The following is a 12,543-nucleotide window of genomic DNA, read 5'->3' as shown; positions in this document are numbered from 1 at the left end:
CATTCAGTCACTAAAATGATTTTTCTAAAAATGCAGGTCCAACCATGTGACCTCCTTATTCAAAAAATTCCAATAGCTTCCTTTTGCCTCCAGGAGCAAATACAAAATGCTCTATTTGGCATCCAAAGCCTTTTGTAACCTAGTCCTCTCCTTTCAGTCTTCTTACATCTCATTCCTCAACACATACTCTTTAATTCAGTAACACTGGTATCCTGGCTGTTTCACAAATAAGATATTCCATTTCTTGGTTCTGTGCATTTTTGCTGGCTCTCCCTCATTCCTGGAATGCTATCCCTTTTCAATTATGATTATTGACCTCCCTAGCTTCAAGTCCAACTAAAATTCCACTGCTACAGGAAGCCTTCTCCAAAGCCCCTTAACTCCAGTGTTTTTCTTCTTTGAATTTTTTCCTATGTATCCTGCATATAGTTTACTTTGTTTGTGTTTGCCTATTATCTCCTCCATTTTACTGAAAGCTGTGTGAGGGCAGGGACTGTCCTTTGCCTTTTTATGTATCCAAAGTGTTTAGTACAGTACCTGGCACATAATAGGCTCAATAAATATTTATTGATTGATTGAATTTACAGATATGTTGTTAATTGGTCCCAGGAAAACATTTCTTTTATGTAAATAATATTTCATTTTTCCAATTACATGGAAAGATAATTTTCAACATTCATTTTTATGAGATCTTGAGTTCCAATTTTTTCTCCATCCCTTTCTCCCCCAAGATGGCAAGCAATCTGATAATTATACACGTACAATCATGTTAAACATATATGTACATTAGTCTTGTTGTGAATGAAGAAACGGAACAAAAGGGAAAAACCACCAAAAAAAGTTAAAATAGTATGCTTTGATTTGCATTCAAATTCCATACTTCTTCCTCTGGGTATTGCTAGCATTTTCCATCATGAATCTTTTAGAATGTCTTAGATTGTTGTACTGCTGAGAAGAGTCAAGTCTATCATAATTGATTATTGAACAATGTTGTTGTTGCTATTTATAATGTCCTCCTGGTTCTGCTTACTTCACTCAGCATGAGTTCGTGTAATTCTTTCCAGGTTTTTTCTGAAATCTGCCTGCTCCTCATTTCTTATGGAATAATAGTATTCCATTACATTCATATACCCCAGCATGTTCCCTAATTCTTTAATTGTTGGGTATTTCCTCAGTTTCCAATTCTTTGCCATCACAAAAAGATTTGCTATAAATATTTTTGTACATGTAGGTCCATTTCCCTTTTTTATGATCTCTTTGGGATATAGCCCTAGAAGTGCTATTGTTGGGTCAAAGGGTATGCAAAGGAAAACATGATTTCAGAAAAAAAACAGTATTGCCAGGACAGTTTTAGGCAAAGTATCATTAAATTTTATTTATTGAATATCAGAGAACTATATTCTTTTTTAGCACAACAATAAGAGAGCATATCATCAACCCTTGAGTTTTGGGAACAATAATTTAAACTTATTTCAATATCCATGGAATAAGAGTATATATGGAAATAAAAATTTGGGATTTGGAAATTCCAGAATTAAGGAAATGAGGAGTTTGCCACTTACTTTTACCCTTGAGACTTTGATCAAGTCATTTGCCATCTCTTGGCCTGTTTTCCCTACCATGAACATAAATTTAAATGTTGCTCTTGAAATTCAGACATAATCTGCTATGTCTTTAAAATGAGGCAGTTAGACTTGACAATCACTGGAAGATTTTCCATTCCCAAGATTTTACAGCTATATCTAGAGTTTGGGAAACCCTTTAGGTTGTTGAGAATCTTGTTTCCGGCATGTGTTTGCTTTTCAGCCTGAGCAGTTTGTTTGCCTTTAGAAAGTTACAGTTTCTTTATTCAGCTGGAAGAAATTTTGGAGCAATGTTTTCTCCTCACATTCACTTGCCTTTTGCTTTGTTACATTTAATTATATCCTCCCTTAAGGCAGATGGAAGGGGAAAAAACCAAGCAAACATGTTCCACTTCAGAACTTGCTCTGCCCCCAAAAGGTATAATTGTAACTTAATAAACAGAACCACATTGTGATTTAATTAACAAGTCACAGTAACAAATAAAACAGTAAATCTGTGATTTATTTTAATATAATGGAAATGGTTGGTCTCTTTTAGATAGAAATTCAAAATGATGGGAAATCAAATTTAGCTCTGCAGTCATCCTAGAACAACATAGCATCTCCAGAATATAAAGTACTGACACACTCACACAGTGCACTCTGAAAATAAGGGAATCTCAATGGAATAGATACCCTTTTGATAAGCATCCTGATTTAGCTGTCATTCCCAGAAGCTAAGCTTTGGGTTAATTATGTGCCTCGGGAAAAAAAAATAAACAATCTTAACATAAAGATTTTTAATCCTACAGCTGGTGATTCACTTAATCCAAAAATCTCTATATAACAAAATTCCAGTACAACAAGGGACTTAAGTTTGCAGTATGATATAATAATCAATCTCTAAAGTATTATTTTAAGAATGGAACTTACAATCTAAGAAAGGATATGAAAGCACAATAAACATTATTAGGCTATGCCTCTGAAATGTTTGCTCAGGGGAAGGAGAGATGAATAGATTGTAAGCTCTTTGAGGGAAAGGACTCTCTTTTGTCTCTTTTTGTATCTCCAGGGTTTAGCAATACCTGGCATATAGTAGGCACCTAATAAATCTTTAAGTATTGATTTATTATTGATCATGATCCTTCAGGCACACACACACACACACACACACCCAAACACACACATATATAGTTGCTACAGTCTGCTTATCTGTGAAGGTCCCATGTCCCCAATTTCAATTTATATATGAGTAAGACTAAAGAAGGTAATCAGCCTTTCCTCTAAATTGGTACTATGAAGTTTGCAATTGGATTTGAATTTACTGTGATATTATCTACCCACTCGGTGAGATGCACAAATTTGGAGGCATCTGCTGTCCAAATGGACTATTTGTGCCTGACCTGTGGTAGAGCCTTCCAAGCTCATATTGGTCAGATTGTACCAATGTACCTTTCAGTAAAATGTACCTATCAGACACACAATACCTTTACCATAACATAGTGATGTCATTTTGGTCTTCCTTAGGAACCAAGGACAGCATCCCACTTACCTACTCACTTAGCCTGAGAAAGGAAGTAAAATCAACACTGAAGAAGTCTTGAAAGAGGATTGAGAGTTGTGGGCATTCTAGTGACATAGTAGATTAACTTTGCCTATTTCCCAACTTTACCGAGGGCTTGATGTATCTGTTGCAATGGCCTCGTTTTATTCTATAGCAAATGGGTTCCCTTGACAACGAATGACCTTGACTTCTAGAGTACAGGGAACTAAAACATCTTGAGAGACTAAACCAATTTCACCTTTCTTATCCTATCAATATCCCACAGTCCTATGCAAGTCTGCTGCATGAGAAGAGAAACAAGGGACATGAACACACACACACACACACACACACACACACACACAGAGTTCTGATTCTTTCTAGCTGGTGAGGATGTTAACAAAAGCTGCTACCAGATGGTGTGTAGTAGAGCCCTGGAGAGAACTGGGGGAGGGTGTATTGTTTCCTACTCCCTTCTCTCCTTCTTAATGCCCAGCAGGGAATGAACACATTTCCTTAGATCTTTGCCCTATCCAAAGAACCAGCCTTAGAAACAGTATATTTGTAGCAGTTTTTTTTTTCTTTTTCTGTGTTCCCAAGACTTCTTGTTTACTGGGCACACCTAAGACTGACTGCTGGTCTCTCAAGTTCTGTCTTCTATGAGAACAGGAGAAGGAAGGGAGGGAGGAGAGGTCACACGACTGGTCCACCTATGAAATGGCTAGTTCTGTGTTTCACACATCAAAGGGGTGGAGGGTAGGGAAGAAGCAGTGTAACACATAGTCTTTGACATTCAGAACTTTACAAGAAAGGTGGAAATATTAGAAATATGTGAAAAAAATATGTAAAATAAAATTCAGAATATTTCTTTTTTCATTTGGGCACCCAAGTTCAAAACTAAGCCTCAATGAGTATCTGAGGGATCTTTCTAATGACAGTTGTGCTACCATTATGACTCGTAGGGTCATGTCAACTTTTTTGGGCCTATCCTTGTGATTCTATCATTTTTCAGGAGTGTAATAGAACTCCATATGAAATTTCTCTCTCTCTCTCTCTCTCTCTCTCTCTCTCTCTCTCTCTCTTCTCTCTCTCTCTGTGTGTGTGTGTGTGTGTGTGTGTGTGTGTCTGCCCTCTCCTTTTTTCTTTTTATCGCTGGCATGAGGAAACTCTTTCTGTGGCTATTCCTTTACCCATGGATCCCTGTAACTCCTCTGTAACTTATAGTTGTAGAGTCACTAGAATACTGTGAAGTTAAAATGGCTTGTGAAGAATCAACCATTATGTTTCAGAAGTAAGACTTGAACCCAGACCTTCATGTCTCTAAGGCCACTACTCTCTGCCCTATACCATAGTGCTTCTCAAATATTATTGGAAAAAAAAAGTGGGCCAGACCTGTGATCTCATTGGTCTAGGGAACCCTGAGGAATGTTATAAGGAGCCATGGAACTTCTTGTCAACTCAGAAAAGTACTTTCTTGGCAATGTATAACCTTAGAAAGCAGCCTAGGTACAATGACACATTTTGGGATTTGCCCAGGGACACACAACCACTATGTGTCAGAAGCAGGACTATAATCTGGGTCTAAATTTGAGAGTAAATTTCTGTCTACCATGTCACATGGGCTCTTAAGTGTCACCTACAGTAGGAGAATAATAATCTGAAAAGGTAAGGAAGTGGAGACTTCTATTGGTGTCTGTAAATTTGCCTCTTGACATTTAATTATATAACAGACATTATTTTCCTTCATAAGTTCTACAGATTTCCAGGCCCTCTTTAAAGCTATGTGCTTTCCTAACATCTATGGAAACAATTCTACATTTGATGTATTCAAAGTGGTATGACTTTGACCTTCATAACGCTGATGTCTTGTTTTGTGAATGCACAGGCACAGTTTATGCTATAGACAAAAAAGAGGGAGAAAGGTAATTTCAGATCCTATTAATTCATAATTTCTGCTGTGCTAGAAGATTCTTTGCATTATCCTTGAACTGATTTTTTTTTTATTTTTAAAGGGAGAATTGTGCACGTACAATGTATTTTTCAAGCATGGAGTTTTTTATTCTCTGAACTAGCAAGGGCCATGAAATGAAGGAGTTTGTTGAAAAGTTTCAGTCAAAGCCCAGAGGTGGATAAACACCATTTGAAGAGTACCTGCGACCCAAGGTCAGAATGAAGAGAAAAAATCCCAACAACTACTATTCACTTGATCTGTTAGTAATTGGAGGGATTCTTCAAGTTTGGCTTTCTGGGTCACAAAAAGAATGGAAGTTTACACCTTGACTGTAAGTTAACTCCCATATGTACTTCATATTTTTGTTTTTTATCATTTTTAAATGAACACTCATCAAGATCTTCAGGTATTTGTCATTCTATATAACAAACAAGAAGAATTTTGTTGGTCTAAGACCATTAAACCTATGCCATTAATCTTGTCTTGATTAAGTTAGATGATAACATGTTTGTGGTATAGAGCATATGGGGTTCATACTTTATTTATTAACTTTTAACATCCTAAAATAGCAGTGACATTTATTTTGACATGAGAATTCATTTTTATTTCTGCATATTGATTTTAGGACTATAACCAACAAATAACTGCTTTTTAAATTATTTGTACTGAATCAAGCAAAAGAAGGTGAAGAATGTCCTGTTAATAGAATTTAACAGAATTTTTCTTTACCCTTTAGCCTTTCTGCTCATCATAGAAAAGAGTCTATATTTACCTGTGAAAGTATCCATTTTTTACTTTGTAAGTTTTATAGAAATGCTTTTTCAGTTTCTTCTTGGTCTATTTTTATTGAGAGTTGACAATTATCCTATGTGACTGGTAGCACTTACAAAATGTTGGTGGGTACTACTAATGATAATTTGCTCTTGAGCTAATTAAAAAGATAATATAATTATGGAAGTTTTAGTTTGAAGGGAACTCTCAAGACTGTGTAATTGATAGCTTTCACCCTTAAGGAATGATAAGCCACCTATAGAAAGATAGATTCTAAGAATTGAAAGGGTTTTATGGGATTAGTCCAATATTCTACATGATTCAGGAACCAACCTCCCTACCCCAAATATCTTTGCCAACTGGTCATCAAACCTCTGTTTGAATGCGTACATGGATGGGAGACAAGCTACCACACAGAGAAGCCCATTCCATTTTTTGAGCTAGTTATTGTTAGAAAGCTCTTTGCCATATGGTGATGAAATATGTCTCCCTGTCATTTCTACCCTTTAGTCCTACTTATGCCTTCTGGGTTCAAACAATACCCATGACAACTCTTCAAAGATTTAAATACAGTAATCCTGTACCTTGCACTTAATAGAATCTTAATAAATGATGATTGGATTGGATGCATATTCTCCCCAACTTTTTATCATTCTGGTTGCTCTCCTCCAGAAACACTCCAGTTTTTAAGTTTCCATTGCGTAACCCATTAGTTAAGATCACCCTATTTAGAGGCCCCCTTCACATTGATGCCTATCATAATAATTATACCTTTTTAAAGTATCTTACTGTCTTACTTTTACTCAGTCTCCCTGGACCTCTATTTCCTGATTGGAAGAATTGGAAATGAGACCAAATAAGGATTCTTGTTTAGTCTATAAGAGTGTATAAGGAAACTTCTAAGTCTATGACCCCATGAGGCCATTGTATCAATGGAGTCAAACTACAGGCTTAAAAGTAGAACCTAGTCAGGCATCTTTCCTATCCACATAGCTCAGTGGGAAGGACATTTTATTGGAAGTAACTTGCATTACCATAGGAGACAGGGCATTACAGGTTACCTAGTATTCCAACCTCCTCACTTATGGATGCTCTGCCATTTATCAGTTGTGTGATTTTGGAAGATCCACTTGGCCTCAGTTTCCTCATCTGTAACATGATCATGATCATACATGTATTATCTCTCTCATGATATTTATGTAGATTGAATGAGAATGAAATAATGCATAAGGATGTCATGTGAGGAGAAAACAATGTATACAAAAGTTTCTTGACAGCCACAAAATGTGATAGAAATTGGAATTTTCATTACTTCTTGTATTGCTAATGTTCTAAAACTACATCTTAAGCTAGATATCTATAAAGCAGAATAGCAACAAAGGATTGAGTGACAATGCTAAGCAAACAACCAGGTATTCCTTTTGGACTTTGTCTATAAGTGCCTCCAGGCTATGAACTTGTTTTGATATGCACAGCTTAGTAAAGTTGATAATAGCTGGAGAAAGTCTTCAAGTTTAATCTATCCTTGTTACAGACATTCTGTCATGATTTAGAGTGTGTATGGAGGGGGACAAAAGTTAGAGGAGAAGGTGTAGAAATTCCCTGGTGACATTCACATTTAATATTTTCTCAGGCTTGTCTCAGCTGTTATCTGAGTTTCGTATAAGGGAAAATCAATTTGGCTTCTAGTAAGTATGTCTATGTGTACATATTTTAAAGGTGCTTGTTGGAAAGAAAGATCCCACACACACCACCATATTCATAGCTGCATATTTTTGCTTTTGAAATCAAAGAACTGGAAACAAAGTAGATGCCCATCCGGTGACAAATGACTAAACAAGTTGTAGTATATGAATGTTATGGAACATTTCTGTGCCATAAGAAATGACTATGAATAATTTGAAGAAACATATGAAGTAATGCAGAGTGAAGAAAACAGAACAAAGAAAAAATATACAGATTGACTGCAGCAATGTAAACAGAAAAAAAAAAACAAAATAAAAATGAAACTCAATATTGTTAATGACCAAGCTTTGTTCTAGAAAATAGGAAAATTTAACTCCTTCATTTCTTTGAAGGGATGTGGAACCATGGCCATAAAATAATGCTTCTGCTGTGGCTGAATAAATTTATTTTATTAATTATTGAATGTCTTATGAGTATCTTATTTAATTCTAATATCAAACATGAAGTACCAGGGAATTAGCCTTAGGTAGCTCCAGCCCAAACACTATCAGACATCGTGTGTATATTGGCAGGTTTTGCCAAACTGTTTTAAAAATATGTGCACTTATAGAACAATAGATATGGAGTTGCAAAAGGCCTTGGGGGACATTGAATCCAATTGTCTCATTTTATATATGTAGAAATTGAGGACCACAGAGGTTAAACAATTTTCCCAGGGTCATATAAATAATATCTAAAGTATGATTTAAATTCAGTTCTTCTTGATTCCAGGTTGAGGACTCTATCTATTTCACTAATGGTGTTAAACAAATAAAAGTGGAGGTCACTAAACATACGTAAGATGTATTGACTCAGAAAACCATGTATTAATATTACTTATGTTCTATTGTATTTTTGTTTATTGTGTTAAATATTTCCCAATGATATTTTAATCTGGTTCTGTGGTGTTTGGAGCCACACTGTTCCTGTGTTGGACACCTCTTTACTACATCATGCTTCCTCTCTTTTTTACTCTTTGGTTCTTGATAGAAAGGGAGAGATGTATCCAAAATTTAAGGTGACATAAGAAAACAGATATTAATAAAAATGTAAAAGCTGTCTGTTCTTCTTTCTGACTCATTTTGCATTATAGAGTGTGCTCAAAGTTCTGCAGGCCCATTTATCAGACTAAGAGGAGACATGGGACCTGGAATATACATAATCTTACATATACTTTTGGTCTGAGGCTGGTAGCAGCCAGAGCTATGATACCAGGTTATAAATATGATCATTTCTGGTGTGATTATATAATTCCCAACCACATGAAAATGAATTTCCATTACCTTCATTTATATTAAGACTTATTTTTACCATTACCGATGTGTGACTTCCAAGGACAGTCTTATAATGAGGTTGTTATGAGGAATGGGGACATCAATCCTGTATAGATTCTGTCATTAAACCTTTCCTAGTGCATAATGTGAGCTGAATATCTTAACTAAAAAATTACTCACTCATGCTTTCCGTTGCTATCCCTACCTCACCCATCTCCAGAAAGTACACATTTTGGAAAAATCCTCTTTAGTTTATCTAGATTCAAATTATTCTATTCACATGTAAATTTTTTCTTCCCTTAAAATATGAAGAATGGGATCTTGTAGCCACTCACTTGGACCAATACAAAAAATAATGTATAAAACCTCTGTGCATGGATTATGCAGGAGGTTAGAGGCAACTGGCATTTTGGAGTTCTTCACATTACAAAACACTGGCTAGGCTGGATAGCAATGATGATGGACAATGGATGGTTTCTCAATATATTAACACCTAATATACTGGTACCCTGGAGACCATGAAGGGCTGATAAGGAGGCCCCAAACTCAAAGGGGTAAGCCAAGTGTTCTATTTGGACAAAGGCGGAAATAGTGAGGGTAAAATAACTGATTCTGTAATTCGGAGGATCTGTACTAACATTGACATGTAATGATGGGTTAGAATATGTATGAATGAATATGACAAATGTAACTGCATTAAAAATACAGTAGCACTTCATGTATCTGGCATCATCAGGGAATGAAGTGTTTCATACAAATAATTTTTCAGATAACTGAAACTATAAGAGCCTAAGCTGAAAACAATCTTCATTATTTTGATTAAAATATTAAATGATTCCTAGCTTTCTTAAACAATGTATACTAAAATAATTTAGCTATTTATTGATGTCTGAGGTACTTTGCCATGAAAATCAATCATACTAGTCTATGTTAAAATGATGTCAGCAGGGGCTATTGATGTGTTTTGGGCTATTTGTATAGAAAATAACTGCTATGCTTTTATAGAGCTCTTGCCTACTTTTTATAGGATGTGTGTGTGTGTGTGTGTGTGTGTGTGTGTTTCTCCTACTGCTGTCAGAGATGTCACTTCGCTATACTTCTAATCCTTTACCTTATTTTATATTCAGTCATTTGAGTGGTTCTCTCCCCTATAGAACCAAATGTATGAACTTCATGACCACTATTTCTCTTTTCATATAACATATTTCATATGTTACAGATGTTGAACTTGTTAAAAGTCTTGTCTCTGAGTAAATCAGAAGCTACTTCATGTATTTTGGCCATTTAATACAATCATAGAATCATAATTTAGGGAATGAAAGAACTGTGGAAAGTGATCTAAATGACTATTTTTAACCCTACCCTTCTGGGCAGAAAGGAACTTAAATCACCCTCGGCAGACAAGAGGTTTACCCTCAAAGAAGGGAATCCTATGGCATGCTAACTCGTTTTTGAATTTCAACAACTCAGTGTCAGGAAATTTTCTCTTAAACTTAAAATTTTCATATTTCCATTTAGCTTATAAATTCGGTCTCCATTTAGATTAAAATGACACCTGGAGCTGCAGAAGGTTGTTTTGGAAATGAAGAAAATTAGTTTTAAAGTTACTTTTATGAATATTTCCCAGAGCAAACATTCTTAAAGGGATATATCCCTGTGTATGTGAGAGAGACAGAGAGACAGAGACAGAGAGATATATAGACACACAGAGACAGAGAGTTTGCATTAAACCTGCCATCCTTTCTCTTCTATGACATCATTACACATTTCATAAGTCCAGTGAATAAGGATAGGGATATCATTTCTGGCTATGAAATAATTATATGACAGGAAAAAAGTGAAAATAGTACAAAAAATGCTTTATAAGACTTAAAAGACCTAGGTTCTTGCCCTAGTTCTACTATTTTGATCTGTGTCAGTCAAGCATTTAGTAAACACTTACTATGCCATCCAATTTTTGTGTCTACCTGTCACCCAACTCTCACCTTGCCTCCAAGAAGCTGTAGCATGTGCATCAACCACACCCTGGTGAACCATCTCAGTAGTTGGGTTAAACCAGATTGAGAGCAGCCAACAGGCTTTGAACCTGTTGGTGAGTTAGAGGGATGCCTACTCACAAGCATGTGAAGGCTCCTCCCATTGGAATGGGTGGACAAGAACAGTTTGTTCAATTGGCCATTAAGGCCACTAAAACAAGAGCTATGGAGTGCTTAGAGCTTAGTAAGACATCACATTCCAAAATCATCCACTGAATCTAGTCATCCTGACTTTTGTTGTCACTGGACTTTGATGACTCTGGAAGAGGGAGTGAGGCTGATGATTTGTGCATCTCCACCTCACTGAAATCCAATTCACGTGCACATCAAGACATCCCTCATTCTTGATGTAATTGGTCTTCTTCAAAAATGAAGGACCAAAAAAAAAACCACGCAACTATGCTGCTTAACTTATCTCAGTCTTCATTTGCTTCATCTGTAAAATGTGAATAATACCTGTCTCATAGGGATGTTCTTTTGTTTCTAGACTTTGATTCCCTCAAATGTGGATGTATGCACAAAGGAAAAGTTAATCTACTGTTAATTATACACACATAAGTTTCAGATCTTTCCCCAAAGGTGAGTTTGATAAGGGATGGGTGGGGGCTGATTAAAAGAACAAGAGAACCCTTTAGGGGGCTGAAGGCACCAAAGACAACCACCTGTTGTACAGTTTGTCCAAGAGTTAATTCTGAGTGTCATTCATAACCCCTTTCATGAGAGCCACAAAAAATTCTATGACTTGTTATATGGATAGTCTTATTGCAAGACTATTTATGTTAAATATAAGGATAAATAAGATTGAGGTTAATCTGAAAGGATTACTACAAAGGTTTATTATCCAGACACCAAAGGATATGAAAATCTACCACTAGAGATTCATTTGTTTGTCTTCTTCTTGCAAGCTGTGTCATCTTTTAAAATGTAAGTATTCTAGGAAATGGCAACACAATAAAACATAATATTTATCAGATTGCTTTTCCTTTTCACAGGAGGGTCCTGGTATAGCCCTGAACACAAGACATTATGGAAGGTAGATAGGGAACTACAAGGGGGGAAAAAGTGGATGGTAGGGAAAGTTAAGGGTTAAATGCTAAAGAAAGAAGAAAAAGACTAAAGTTTTGTTAAGGTCTATCACTGTTCTCAAAGGATTCTAAGTGTAATATAGTGGAAAGAATTGGTTATAGTCAGAAGACCTTGGTTCAAATACTGACTCTATTATATACTACTTGTCTGACCTTGGATAAATCACTTAACATCTCTGGGCTTCTGTTTCCTCATTGATAAAATGAGAGGGCTGGATTGAAATAAGCCCTAGGATTCCTTTTTATATGATCTATCTGGGAATTGCTACTTCATGTGTTGAAGTGACGATATTGCGTGTGATGTTGAGTGAAGGTAGATTTCACCTATGATAGAACATGTATGCAAAAAATTCTGTTCTTACCTCAGTCAGAGAATTCTATAATTTTAGGGGTTGAGAAGTATTTCAAAATATTTCTACTCTGCAGTCATTGACTCTGTAAGGAATATTATGATAAGCCAGACAAACAAGGAAATTGGTCCGTTTTGCCTCATTCTTTTTTAGGGGTAGCTTTTTTTTGCCCCAATTAATTTTTCCTGTTTATCAAGTCCCATTCAACTATTCATCCAGTGTCCCTGCATTTCCTTTGTATTAATT

The sequence above is a fragment of the Phascolarctos cinereus genome, unplaced genomic scaffold (genome assembly GCF_003287225.1).
Source record: "Phascolarctos cinereus isolate Bilbo 61053 unplaced genomic scaffold, phaCin_HiC Scaffold_5;HRSCAF=322, whole genome shotgun sequence".
NCBI lineage: Eukaryota > Metazoa > Chordata > Mammalia > Diprotodontia > Phascolarctidae > Phascolarctos > Phascolarctos cinereus.
The sequence above is the reverse complement of the archived record's forward strand: the minus strand, read 5'-3'. Positions refer to the sequence as shown.